Source organism: Lissotriton helveticus, chromosome 9, assembly GCF_964261635.1.
Source record: "Lissotriton helveticus chromosome 9, aLisHel1.1, whole genome shotgun sequence".
Taxonomy (NCBI): domain Eukaryota; kingdom Metazoa; phylum Chordata; class Amphibia; order Caudata; family Salamandridae; genus Lissotriton; species Lissotriton helveticus.
In genome coordinates, this window is record NC_136070.1 from 817854827 (window position 1) to 817867961 (window position 13135).

The following is a 13135-nucleotide window of genomic DNA, read 5'->3' on the forward strand; positions in this document are numbered from 1 at the left end:
AAGGGGGTGGGTGTGCTATAAGCACGAGATCAGATGGTCTATGTCAATATGATTGTTAAGCGAAGGCAGATTGCCTTCCCGGGGGGGACGTATCAATCTATGCCGCCCTTGTAGAGAACGAACCCATCATGTACATGCATAAGACTCCATACATTACGTGTTCCAATCGAACCGTCACCAGGCAAGGCAAAGCGTCTCTGCAGCTGCGCTCCGTCGAGCATGGGTCACCACCGCCAGTGCCTGGATTCATGTTCATCGGTGGGTTGTTTGGCGCGTATGTTCCACGCGCATAGCATGGAGGATGAGGGGGTCGGTCCGTCGTCACGATCAGGGTTCATTGTAGCTATGTTGCCGTAGGTCCGTTGTGGTGGTTACTCGCAAGCGCCTCCGTGGGGTGTTGCAACCGTCGCGTGGTCAGCTGATGTAATCTGCCGTTTGGGGAGTGACATCAGGTCAGTCCTCCGAGGTCGGGGAGTCTGGTACTCCATAGATGGCTTCATCGTCACTCTGAAGGTCCTGTGCGCTGCCGCCCGCCACCTCGCTCTGTGCAGGGGAACCGCTGAGCTCCATCACCAGGCGGAGGGCATCTTGTTGTTCCTGCCGTCTGGCATCTGCGGGCGGGGAGGATCTTGTTACTGCACGTGCACCTGGCTGAGAATTCCGGCGAGGTCGTCGTCTTCGTCTGTGATTGCCGGGTTGTCGACGGGGCGTAGGACCCGCTGTCGTTTTGGGTTCTGTATCTACTCCGCTGTCCAGCCAAGTTTCCACCTCCATGGGGTCTGTGAAGAAATGAGTCCGTTCTCCTGCCACGACCCTCAGCTTTGCGGGAAATAGCAGTGAGTACTGAAGGCCCATCTGTCTCAGTCGCTTTTTCACCGCCAGAAAGTCATGTCTTTGTCGTTGGACCTGCACAGTGTAGTCTGGGAAGAACATCACCGACGCGTTCTCTATCCGAACCTCTTGAAGCTTGCGAGTTTCTCGTAGGATGGTGTCCCTGTCCCGATAGTTCATTATGCGGAGTAGCATGGGTCTTGGGTTGGAGCCCGTCGCTAGAGGTTTAGTGGGCACTCTGTGAGCCCGTTCTATCACGAAGTGCGGGGAGAGTGATCCTTCCGGTAAGATACCCTGCAGCCACCGCTCCATGTGCACTTCTGGGGATCTCCCTTCCCATTTCTCCGGAACTCCGACCAAGCGTACGTTGTTCCTGCGGGTCCTACCTTCCGCGTCTTCAGCCCTTTCCTCCAAGAACTCCACCCTGTTCAATAAGTCCTGGATGTGTTTATGTGACTGGTCGGTTTGGGGCTGAAGCGTCTGTAGTGTGTCTTCTAAGGTGGTGGTGCGTTCCGCCAGTTTTTTGTGATCTGCCCTCAGGTGTGTGAGATCGATGACCACGCTGTCGATTTTGGTGGCCAGGGAGGTGCGGGTTAGGTTCAGTGACTCTTCGAGCCTTTCCATCGCCGCCAGCATAGTGTCCAGTTTGACCGCCGTCTGGTCCGAGTCGGCGTTTTTCCCGGCTTTATCCATTTTGGCCTTCTGGTTAGCGTTGACAGTACCAGTTCTCGTTTTGGGCCCGTTAGACATCTGCGTCACCTCTTCGGGCCTTGTCCAGTAGCTTGCGTCACCCTCAGAGGACCGGCTCGTGTAGTTCAGCCGCTGGGCAGGCGAGTACTGTGTAGTGTTTGTGGCCCCTATATGGGCACGTTCTCCGGCAGTGGTTTATGGCGTCCTGCGCTTGGCGGGTCGGTATGAGTGGGCTGGTGTGTGGCGTAGGCTGAGCGTATGCCGCGTTGTGGAGGGTTAAACACTGTGGTGGGCCACGTGGATCGGTGCGGCACTCCCAAGGCGTGTGCGGTATTGTAGGTGCTCCAAGACTTGGACCGGGGGCGCTTGCACGGCCCCACCGGCACTGGTCGACACGTGGGTGCGTTCTATGTAACGCGTCGCTGGGTATGCCGGCACCGTCGCAGCAGCGTGCGCCTTGGGCCTTCCGTGGTCGCCCTGCCTCGTCGCTGTTACTTCCCCAGCAGAGGAGCAGGGTGTCTGGGCTGGGGGCGTGCTCCTGCGGCCGGTGGGTCGGTCCGCTCCTACCGCTGCTTAGCTACGTCGGCCTGGGTGGCTCTTCTCGGCTTCGTGTGGCTGCACCACCAGTGTGGTATCTGGACAGGTAGTGCTCCGCCGGTAGAGCCAGGTCTGGTGCCGTAGTCCGACTCCGTGTTCTCCCCAGCGTCACGTGTCCGCTGCGCATGCAGGGCCGAGCCTCGGGCCTGCGGCTCCGACTGAAGCCTCGGACTGTCCTGCGCGCCTCCCGGGATCGGGAGCGATGAAGGCGGCAGCGGCACCGCGAAACCTCCGGTGCACCTCGGGTGTGCCGATTTTCTTCAAAGTCGACCGGAAGGTCGGCAACGATGTCCGGCGGCAGCGCCAGCGATTTCCGCCGTCTGCGGGCGGCGATTCTGCGGATAAATGCCCCGGGAAGGCAAGCTCGGCGTGGAGCTTCACTCCGTGGCGGTCATTCCCGTTGCGTGCTTAGCCACGCCCCCCCGCTCTACACATCCCATGATGAAGTCTTTGTGTCCTCCTTGTAAGTCTTCACCATCCAAAATAGAGGATAAAACCTCTATTGTACCATCCTGAGGGATGTTCGTATAAAGAGCTTCGATATCCAAGGTGACCAGTAACTGGGTCACCTTATCGAAGCTCTGTCCCTCGAATATCGAGATAGTATGGGCCGTGTCCTTCAAATAGGACTTCAGTTTCTGGACTATTGGCCGCAAAAAATAATCTGCGTATTTACTCAAAGGTTCTAAAAGTGATCCTAAGCTACTCACGATAGGCCGCATGGGTGGATTATCGATGTTCTTATGGATTTTAGGCAATCCATATATTGCCGGGATGATTGGGTCATTATTAAACAGGAATTTATATTCATCGTCACAGACCAGACGGTTATCTCTGCCATGATTCAAGAAAGAAGAGGCATCTTTTTTAAGCTTGCTTATCATGTTAAATGAAGCTGAGATGTAGTGGTCTTTCACATTAAGAAGTGCCCTCATCCTTCTTTCGTAGTCGTCAGTATTAAGAACTACTACCCCGCCGCCCTTGTCGGCGGGTTTTATTGTTATGTGGTCACATTCTTGTAACGTTTTGAGCGCTGTTCTGTGACATCTAGATAAATTGTTGGATTGTCCCTGCATGTTGGCAAGACTATTCTTTATTTCAATTTCTACTATCCTTTCGAATAGCTCGACATTTTTATCTATTTGACTCAAATTCGGGGTGAATACTGATTTCGGTTTGAAGCCTGTGACATTTAGTCCTGGTTCGTATTCCTTGTCAACAAAAAAACTGTTTAATCTGATCTTTCTGAAAAAGCTCTTCATATCTTTTTCCATTTCAAATCTATTAGGTGGGGCGGTTGGGGCAAAACTAAATCCAAATCTCAGCACTTCTTGTTCCTTTTCTGACAGGACCCTATCAGAGAGGTTGATGATGGGGAATTCATTTACCTCCAATATCTGGCGTTCCTGGTTTTCAGGTAATTTGGAGTTGTCTGATTTGGAGGTGCATGGTTCCTCATGGGTTCCTCTCGGGGATAGTTTCGGTAGCCCCTTTGGTCCCTTTAGGGGCGATTCCCTAAAAAAGGTTGGGGTTCATTCTGGTAGTTAGAGGCCAATCTCCCTATGTGTTCATTTGTATGGTCTTCGTCTTCACTTGAGCCAGATGTTTCTGAGAAGATTATTCTTTTATTAATCCCTCCTCTAGAGTAAATTTGTCTGGGATATTGGGGCTTCTCCCATCTCTGATCGTTCCTGGTGGTGTAATAGTCTTTATTCAAGAACGGATATACTGTTTCTGCACTAAATTTATCTATATCTTTCCTACGTTTTGTTGTTTTCTTATTAGTTAGGTATTCTCTGTATCCTTCAGTTTCTTGTATTAACTCTTCTAATTTCTTTTTGGCATCCTCAACTGCTGTATTTTGATTGAATGCTGCCTCCAAATCATCTATTTGTTTTCGTTCAAAGATCATTACCTCTTGGGCCGTCTCAATTATGAGGATTAGCCAGTCTCTACTGCATCTATTGGCAATGTGTGTCCAAATTTCAAGAAACTTCTCATTGTCAGTAAAGAGACCTGGTTCGTTCCTAATCCGTACCCTAGCGGTATAACCCCTGCTCTTAGATATCCTGTCAGAAACTCAGCATGCAATTCAGTTCTTATTAACTTCTTCCTTAGATTCAGGATTTTAATTAATTCATCATGACCGCTTTTACTCGTCACTCGGGTGCCTCCTGACTGGGGATTTTGATTTAACAGTCTATTCAACTGATCCTCTGTAAAGCCGAAGGTCTTAAATTTATCCATTCTGGCTGTTTTTGTAGGACACCTAGATAGGGTGATTAATACGTTATATGAACCCTAGAACGTGTTTAATTACTAGGGCCCTATTGCAGAACCTCTCCGGTTCAAAAGAACCGTGCTTTAAATGTAAAAAGATTGAGAGAGACCCCTTAAGGAACATGGGGAATAGGGCACTTTAATCAGTGAAATTACAAAACTTCCCTTGGTCAAAGTACTGAGAGATTAAGCCCAAATATTAGTATTGGACATGAAAATAGTCAAACATAAACATAAACATAAACATTTTTGTATATAAAATATATAAAGTTTATTAAGATAAGCCCTATAAAACCTTTAAAAACAGATCTTCATTTCATAGACAGAATCATCACAATTCGAAATCATTTATAACGGTCAAATTATCCTATTCTAATCAATCATCTAGACACTAATCATCGCCTGGGTAAAAATATTCACATATAGAGAAATAATTCGAAAAGGAAAAGGAGAGACAAACAAAGACACAACAATTTGTCATGAAAATTTGCACATCAAAGGTATTATTCAAAACTCAATCCTAGACCCGCTTAATATGTGTTGTTCTCAGGATGAGCTTGATTGCTCGATTGTGCGATGTTGGGCGTCGATGCGTTTCGATGGACTTTTCAATAATATACCATCTTTATCAAGACAAAAGATAAATCTCTCCTATTTTGTGGCACTGGATGGTTGCCTCAAGTGTGGGAATCCTGTTGGTAAACATATTGAAATCAGTATATTGCATAGAAGTCACAAGGGATCATTTCTATGTTGCCTCTATTCACATTTCAGGCTTTTCAAATTTCATTTTCTACTACACTTCTTTTTACAGGACCAGAAACTCTTGCCTACTTGCCACCATTTCTTATCTACAGTTTGTTATTGCAAAAACCTATACACAGCATTATTTCAATGGTATTATCGCTTATTACCTATGTACATATAAATCAACATACAGAACCATACTTATTCAACCTCTAGTAGTAGGGTATTTTTATCGGTAGGTTTAGTAAAAAGCTCAACTGCTAATAGTCCATTAAACTCCTTGATCTTGATATCTAAAAAGTTTACACTATTAGCACTATAATGTGCCGTAAAGTTAAGGTTCCTATCGCCTAGGTTTAGCCATTCAAGGAAGGACATTAGATCCTCACTGGCACCGTTCCAGATGAAAATGATATCATCAATGACCGAATTTCCAACAGGGATGCGAATATACAATAATAAGAATAGATCCAGAGTAGTGTGAAAAGGACATGGAATAAGGTAATCATTCCATACTTTTTTAAGGAGTGTAAACGCATTGATTAGAGTAAATACAACCATGTGTGATAGAGCCACAAAAATGAGGAAGTTTAAATATTTGTGACCTACCAACATGTCACCTTACTAAGAGGCTGTTATCCTTGCCCAAATATGACCTGATATTTGAGGTTGTAAGCCCACATACTAGTATAAGACATAAATGTATGACTAGAGGTTGAATAAGTATGGTTCTGTATGTTGAATTATATGTACATAGGTAATAAGCGATAATACCATTGAAATAATGCTGTGTATAGGTTTTTGCAATAACAAACTGTAGATAAGAAATGGTGGCAAGTAGGCAAGAGTTTCTGGTCCTGTAAAAAGAAGTGTAGTAGAAAATGAAATTTGAAAAGCCTGAAATGTGAACAGAGGCAACATAGAAATGATCCCTTGTGACTTCTATGCAATATACTGATTTCAATATGTTTACCAACAGGATTCCCACACTTGAGGCAACCATCCAGTGCCACAAAATAGGAGAGATTTATCTTTTGTCTTGATAAAGATGGTATATTATTGAAAAGTCCATCGAAACGCTTCGACGCCCAACATCGCACAATCGAGCAATCAAGCTCATCCTGAGAACAACACATATTAAGCGGGTCTAGGATTGAGTTTTGAATAATACCTTTGATGTGCAAATTTTCATGACAAATTGTTGTGTCTTTGTTTGTCTCTCCTTTTCGAATTATTTCTCTATATGTGATTATTTTTACCCAGGCGATGATTTGTGTCTAGATGATTGATTAGAATAGGATAATTTGACAGTTATAAATGATTTCGAATTGTGATGATTCTGTCTATGAAATGATGATCTGTTTTTAAAGGTTTTATAGGGCTTATCTTAATAAACTTTATATATTTTATATACAAAAATGTTTATGTTTATGTTTATGTTTGACTATTTTCATGTCCAATACTAATATTTGGGCTTAATCTCTCAGTACTTTGGCCAAGGGAAGTTTTGTAATTTCAGTGTTTAAAGTGCCCTATTCCCCTGGTTCCTTAAGGGGTCTCTCTCAATCTTTTTACATACCAAAACCTACCTCCGAACTGTTACCTTCCACAGATCCAGGGGGCATATTATCAAGAAACGGCGTTAACATTATCGCCAGAAAACTGCCGCTAATGCGGCGATAATGGGCTTGATCATACGCCCTTGTGAATTCCGTAAGAAGCCCATGTTCTGGTGTGAACATGGCCTTCTATGGGAATTCTCTACGGCGTATTATGAAATTTAGTAAATGGAGCAACCCCGATAGGCCGTCAGTTTCGTTGCTCGCTCACCCTAGTTCAAGCAATAAACAAGAGCTTCAAGACATGATAATATCCAGCATAGTGGATCTCAAGCATGCAAACCCATCATGGGACATCTTTCTGACAGAGGACTTTAACGCAAATCTTATTCACACCCCAGAGAAAGGCGACCTGTTGGAGGCTGGGAATGCATACTGGAGCATTCCACTACAATCAAGCCTTACAGCACAGCATTGTGATCAAAACGGAGAAACGTTGGTGGCAGCTCTGAAGTTCTTTGGGTTTCAGGGTATTAAATAAAAAGGTCGTCAGACAATAATCCAGCTAATTTTACTTACCATGGTCCAAACTCCAGCTCCATCATTGACTATACAATCATTTCATTACCATTGATCCCTTTACTCCAACAATATAAAATTCAATGTACAGCGGATAGTGATCACTTCTACCAGATGTTCTCATTGGGACCAAGCCCCTTAGTTCACCTGACCTGCCAGCTTCAGCAGCCATAGGCACAATAAACTTGACAAATTTAAAGCATCTTAGATAGACCAACAATACAATTGCTGATCTCAGCCTCCTGCCCAGGGACCTTTTGGTGGCAAGTACAAGTATTATAAGTAACCAACTAACCGCATGGATGGACTTCAGTCCAAGATATTAACCCATGTCGCCCCAGTTAAAAGAGGATCAAAACCTAGGCAAACAGGGCATACAGGTCTTTCATCTAAAAGCAGTACCCTTAAGTAAAAACAAAGAAACCCTATCAGAGCCTCGGGGAAGCCTGGGTGGCAACCCTTCCTCTTGGAAAAACTAAAAGCTTGAAAGAAAACGTATAAATAACAGTTTTGGGAAGATAAGAGGTCAAGTAAAGAGGCCTTCTGGACAAGGCGGATATATACCGCCAGGCTGACTAACTCCAGGAAGTTCTGGGGGGCTATCAAAAGGCTCAGTATTTGTTAAAATTACTCGACGTTTGCTTGTCAATTATTGGGCCACAGGAGGATTTAGCTGGAGATGACGAGTAAGTAGCTTGGACCCTCGATATTAGACCAGTTAAGTTTTCCAGTTTTGTATTGATGCCAGAGCTATACAAAGCCATGGAATTCATGAGATCAATTTGGACATCCAACTGGTTGGACTGAATGTTGAGAGCATCCACAGAGCCTTGAAGAGTTGCTAGAAGTGATTCCCACAGACCAGAGATGTTGTCGGCTTGTGTGGTTAGATTCTCGTGGGTTGAGCTCTTTACTGCCACAGATGTAATGGTGACTGACCCGCAATCACACCTTGTACTCCCACCCAAAAGGGTTGTTCCCTTACCTTCTGAGCGTTGCGACAGAGAATACGTGGGTGTCCCAGGATTTATGCAGGCTATGTACAATTTTCTAGGCAGGGAACTGTAGTTGCCATGTGAGTCTTGTTTATTGCTCTGTGTCTAAATCGTTAGTGTTAGTGACCAAGTTGATCGTCCTCACTTCCATTGCCTGTGCTAGGATCAAGTTATTTGAAATTGAGATTGAGTGCAGGCAGGAACTGGGTTCCTCCTCAATATTGTTCATACCGAAATAATGCATTTTATTTTGATTAGCTTGGTTTGAGATACTTTGACTGTGTGTTCGAGGGGTGGAGTGGGATTGGTTTGTTTTATTGACCAAAACTTTTACAGTGATGAGATTAGGGTTAAGATTTACTCTCAACATATGAGGAAGTCCCAAGTGTACAAGTGTAAAAAGTCTTTTTTTGTTGGGTTTACCGAAGGAGCAGTAATGAAACTAGGATTAATATTTACTCCCAACATGGGAGGAGGTCCCACAAGTATAAGAAGTTTTTTGTTGGGCTTACAGAAGGAGCAGCTGCCAGTGCCGCGTTGCCCTGAAAACCAAGCGCGCCTGATTCATCTGTGGGTTCTATCTTTTGAGGGGGTTAATGGATTTGGCATACGTGGTAAATCATCTGAGGATGGATATATTACAGATTTTGGGTCTTTGAGGAAGGTACATTTTTAATTAAGATATGGTTTGCCCCAAAAAGTCAAAATTGGCAATGTCAGGGGGCTGCCTCCCTGAAATAAACCAGGTGTAGATGATTTATTTACTGCCTTTGTTTTACTGTTTTTTTCCTTGTTGGGAGTTTCTGGGTTTTGTGGACAGGTGGTTGCCTGATTTCATTTTCTTTTCAGATGACCGAGTAGAATGCCACACCGGGGAGAGAGTCAGATATTTGAATATGGGACAGGTGACATAGAGCCTGTTAGGGTGGGGGAGCTTTGGGGGGGAGGAGGCTGCACTGGGACCTAGCCTGGCTGCCTTGATGCGGCCTGGCCCAGCCCTTGCGTTGTAACCACTAATGTCGCCACCACACTCAACTTAGTAGCGTCCGTAAAGGCTCTCAGGGTCAGAGTTATATCCCTAGGTTCACCTGGAAACTCCTTTGCACCTTCCTGCAGTGCTACTTCGTGAGCTGGTAACCAATGAGGGATGTCTTCTTTAAGCTGCTTTTGTGTGCATTAGTTCATCAACTTGAAGGCCCGCATGCCGTACCTGCTGCCGCCTTCTCCCCGCTTCTCCCCACTTGGCCCCAAGCCCGGTCCCAAGGCAGTGATCCACGCAGCCTGCAGCCTGACCGAGGTCCGTATTTTATTGTCAGTTGCCTGTTACAGTGGCCAGTATAGGCACAGTTGTGGATACCTCTTGCACTGTCTCGTACTGACTTGAGGGTAGGGGTGGGAGGTGAACCCTGGTCCACTTACGGAGTTAGCCGCGTTCCGCTTGGAGCACGAAGTTCATCAAAAACCACTGTCACTGCTGTGCGGCAGAGTTTACCTGCGTGGCAGCGCCCACCCCTAGACTAAGCATGTGCCTGAGTAACGGGGAGCCCAAAATAACAAGAGAGCAAAGGAAAGTCCGTCCCGATATCCGCATAGCTCATTCTGGTGTTCCTCTGCTGAGGCCTCCAACATGCATAGAGAGGGGGTGAGAGGTCATGGACATTGATGTAACATTTTTAACACACTTCTCGTGGAGGTTTAATACTTGTCCCGTCGTTTCCTTTCTCTACCCTCAATCACCTGCACTCTACCTACCCTGAGACCTGACGGGGCACAATATATTGCTCCAACCTGCCTTATTCACCTACAGATTGCATTTGTTCTCCCTTTCAAAAAGCTGGGGACAAAGTTCACGGCGGGCGGAAGTGAAGCATGCCTTCACTTGCGAACAGCCATGTGGTGGCGAGCAATGTATTTTTCAACATTCTAGTCAATAAGGTGCTGCTGACTCAGTCAGTGCATGCTGTTAACCACTGGGAAATCTTTTTGTCACAGTTCCTGAGTGGGCGGGAGTGAAACTGGAGTACAGCCTCTGGTGTGTTTATGAATTGAGTGACCGAACTGGCACAGCTAGACACACACAAATTGGCATCAGTAGCGCATGTGGTTTCGTACCATTTTTTCATATATTTAATTGCACTATAAATGTCTGGGGTTACTATACGCTTGCCAACTTCCAATTAAGCAAATGAGTCAGAGGGATAGTCACAGTCTGCTGAAAGGGTGAGTCAGGAATGGAACACATTTCTTCAGATCCTAGAATATAGCATTTATTATCACCAGGTCACGTTTGTGTGCAGTTCCTGTGTGAATGCTTTGTGTTTGTCACCTTCTGTCTGACTGATTCATGTCACCTTTGTATGAGTGTCATGCTTTTGGAAGACTGTACACATATATTTATATTGCACCGCAATTTAGAAGGAAGTAACCCGAATGGTGAGCAGGCCTATCTAGTGAGAAAGGTATGTGATGACAAAAACAGTCTATTCATTAGTACAGCGAAGCTCAACCTTGGAGAAAACCAAAAAAAATATTGCAGCTTCTTTCTGCTGAGGCAGATAAAAATTAGTTTCGATCATGGCTCAAAATGGCGGCTTAACTTAAAATGGTGCTGCACATGCTAATTTTACATAGAGCAATATGCGAGCAAAATGAGTGCATAACATTTACATTTCAAAAGACCCTCTTTTTAGCAGAGGCTAACCATTGAAAGTTGAGAGAATATGGGCTGTAGCATGGCATGTATATAACAAATGATCTTCAGAATTCAGAGTAATCCATGTATTCAGTATTCAGGGAAGATGAGTCCTCAAATACACCCTTGAATATCAACATAAAACTATTTCTTTCTGAGTCATAATCACAGCATGGGCATCATGGATGGGCATCTTCTGCTTTGGGGTGAGAAGTGTAACACAATAAGAGCGACAGGCCAGGAGACATTGTATACAGAGGTAACAGGTGAGGAAAAGGCCAGCGACTACTGCTAGGAAAGCAAGGATCTTCCAACCCCAGGACGTAAACAGACCCGCCAAACTACCCAAATAGGGTCCAAGTACCATTTTCCTGGTGAATGTCAGAGGAGAGTCTGTGTAATTTCTTTATGGCAGTATATACATTATGGGCGTGGTCAGGTATGTATACGCAACAGCTACTACCAGTGACACGACAGGCCCCTCCCCGATCAGCAAGAATAACGTCTAACACCATCCTGTTTTGTAAGGTAACGAATCTCGTAGCTTGAAGCTCAGCAGTGATATTGGTCAGAATTCCTGCTGTTGTATTAATAACCCCTTTCACAACTCTCGTGAGCCGATGAATGTTAAGGCTATTGGACATGGGGCCCCAAAAAGGTACAATACCCTTCATGGCATCCTCAAACTGTTGCAAAGTGGTATCTGTCTGATCTATAGCTTTTGTGTCAATTACACTTCTCACTCGGGACAAGTAGACACTCCGGCTCTGTAGCCGATGATCTTTATGGTAATCCCGACCATGATGGCAGTTCCGTTTGGTGGTTAATTGAGGAGTTACTTGCTGAGTAGAGTGAGCCCGTGGACTGTGCAAAGAAAAGAGACTGGGATGCGATTGAATACACATCACAACCAGCAGACCATAAGAAGTTATTGGTGTTTCTTGAAGTGACCCGTTTTTCCTGCAGCTGACGGATTGAATTCCTTTTGTTCTTTATCGCCCTGTCCTGAAGAGGCCAGATTTATTGGAAGGCCGAAACGCGACCGCGTCGAAACTTTCCAAATGGAGGAGTCCTTGTGTTGAAATTGATTTGGAAATTAATGCCTTGTGACACATTTTTTTGATTTAGGTTCTATAAATTTGTGTATTGAACCATTGGTGTCTGACTACCTCCTAGTGCACCCCCTAGAGTTAATGGGAGGGCACGCAGCCTTTGCTGCAACATTTCTTTAGGGTGAAAAAAGAAAAAGTTTGTAATTTTTTTGTCATTCTGTACTTTTGTCAAAAGTGTTTATGTTGTTAATTGTTGTATATAGGTGTGTATATAGGTATGTATATAGTGGTATATGGTGTATAAAGAGTTTGTAAAAAGATAAAAAGAATTAATTTTGATTACAAAGAATAAAATGTGTAATCATGTCCCCTTGTGCGAGTGGTGATGTCCAAAATGTCTGATTAATTCAACATTGAACTTATGGCATAGAAATAGGCGAATTGACTGTCTCCTATTTTGAAAAAACAGTGTAGATCGGTACCGCCTTTTTCCATTTTTTCTTGTTCCTTGCTTTATGGTAAGTGGGCAGAGCGACATACACTGGGGGAAGAGAGAAAAGAGAGTGTACACCTGCCAGACCATCCCATAGGAAGCCAGACATACGCTTGGGATCCACAAACGAAGTAGACATTAGGGGCAAAACCAAAGGTGGATTATTAATCGTGCTTAGTAGGAAGGTAAAATTACATTCGCTGTCCCCCACCTCTACCTACACCCTTCCTTGAGCACAGAAAGCAGCTGTAGAGCTGACCACAGACACCGGTATTGGCTTATCCCTAGTCACATCACGGTCTTATAAGGAGCAATAGTACTCAGATGTATTGAATGTCTGGAAATCAGCCATTTCCATCTGAAGCCTTGTGCTATTCTTCACCTTGTCGTACTTGCGCATACAGGAGTTTGGGGATAAAGTACCAGAGATATTTAGTCCTGCCTTACCTATGGGAATAAACCCATGATGGAAACGTATACAATCAGTCACAGTGTTAGAATCAGCAGGGGTCATAACCTGACCGGAGTGGTGGTGGAAATGATGGTGCACCACTACAAGCAATTGAAACCAGCCCTCACAACTTCCAAAGTATGACAAAGGCATAGACAATACATTATCT

The 13135-nt window shown here is 44.8% G+C and overlaps 1 long non-coding RNA gene across 1 annotated transcript in view; it reads right to left on the reverse strand.

The window, feature by feature from the left end:
• Window positions 1-4957: 4957 nt before the first annotated feature.
• LOC144782998 (uncharacterized) overlaps window positions 4958-13135 on the reverse strand; it is a 32188-nt gene continuing 24010 nt past the window's right edge. Inside the window, exon 3 of the long non-coding RNA XR_013601354.1 lies at window positions 4958-5090. This is a non-coding gene — a long non-coding RNA (uncharacterized LOC144782998). The remainder of the gene's footprint in view (window positions 5091-13135) is intronic.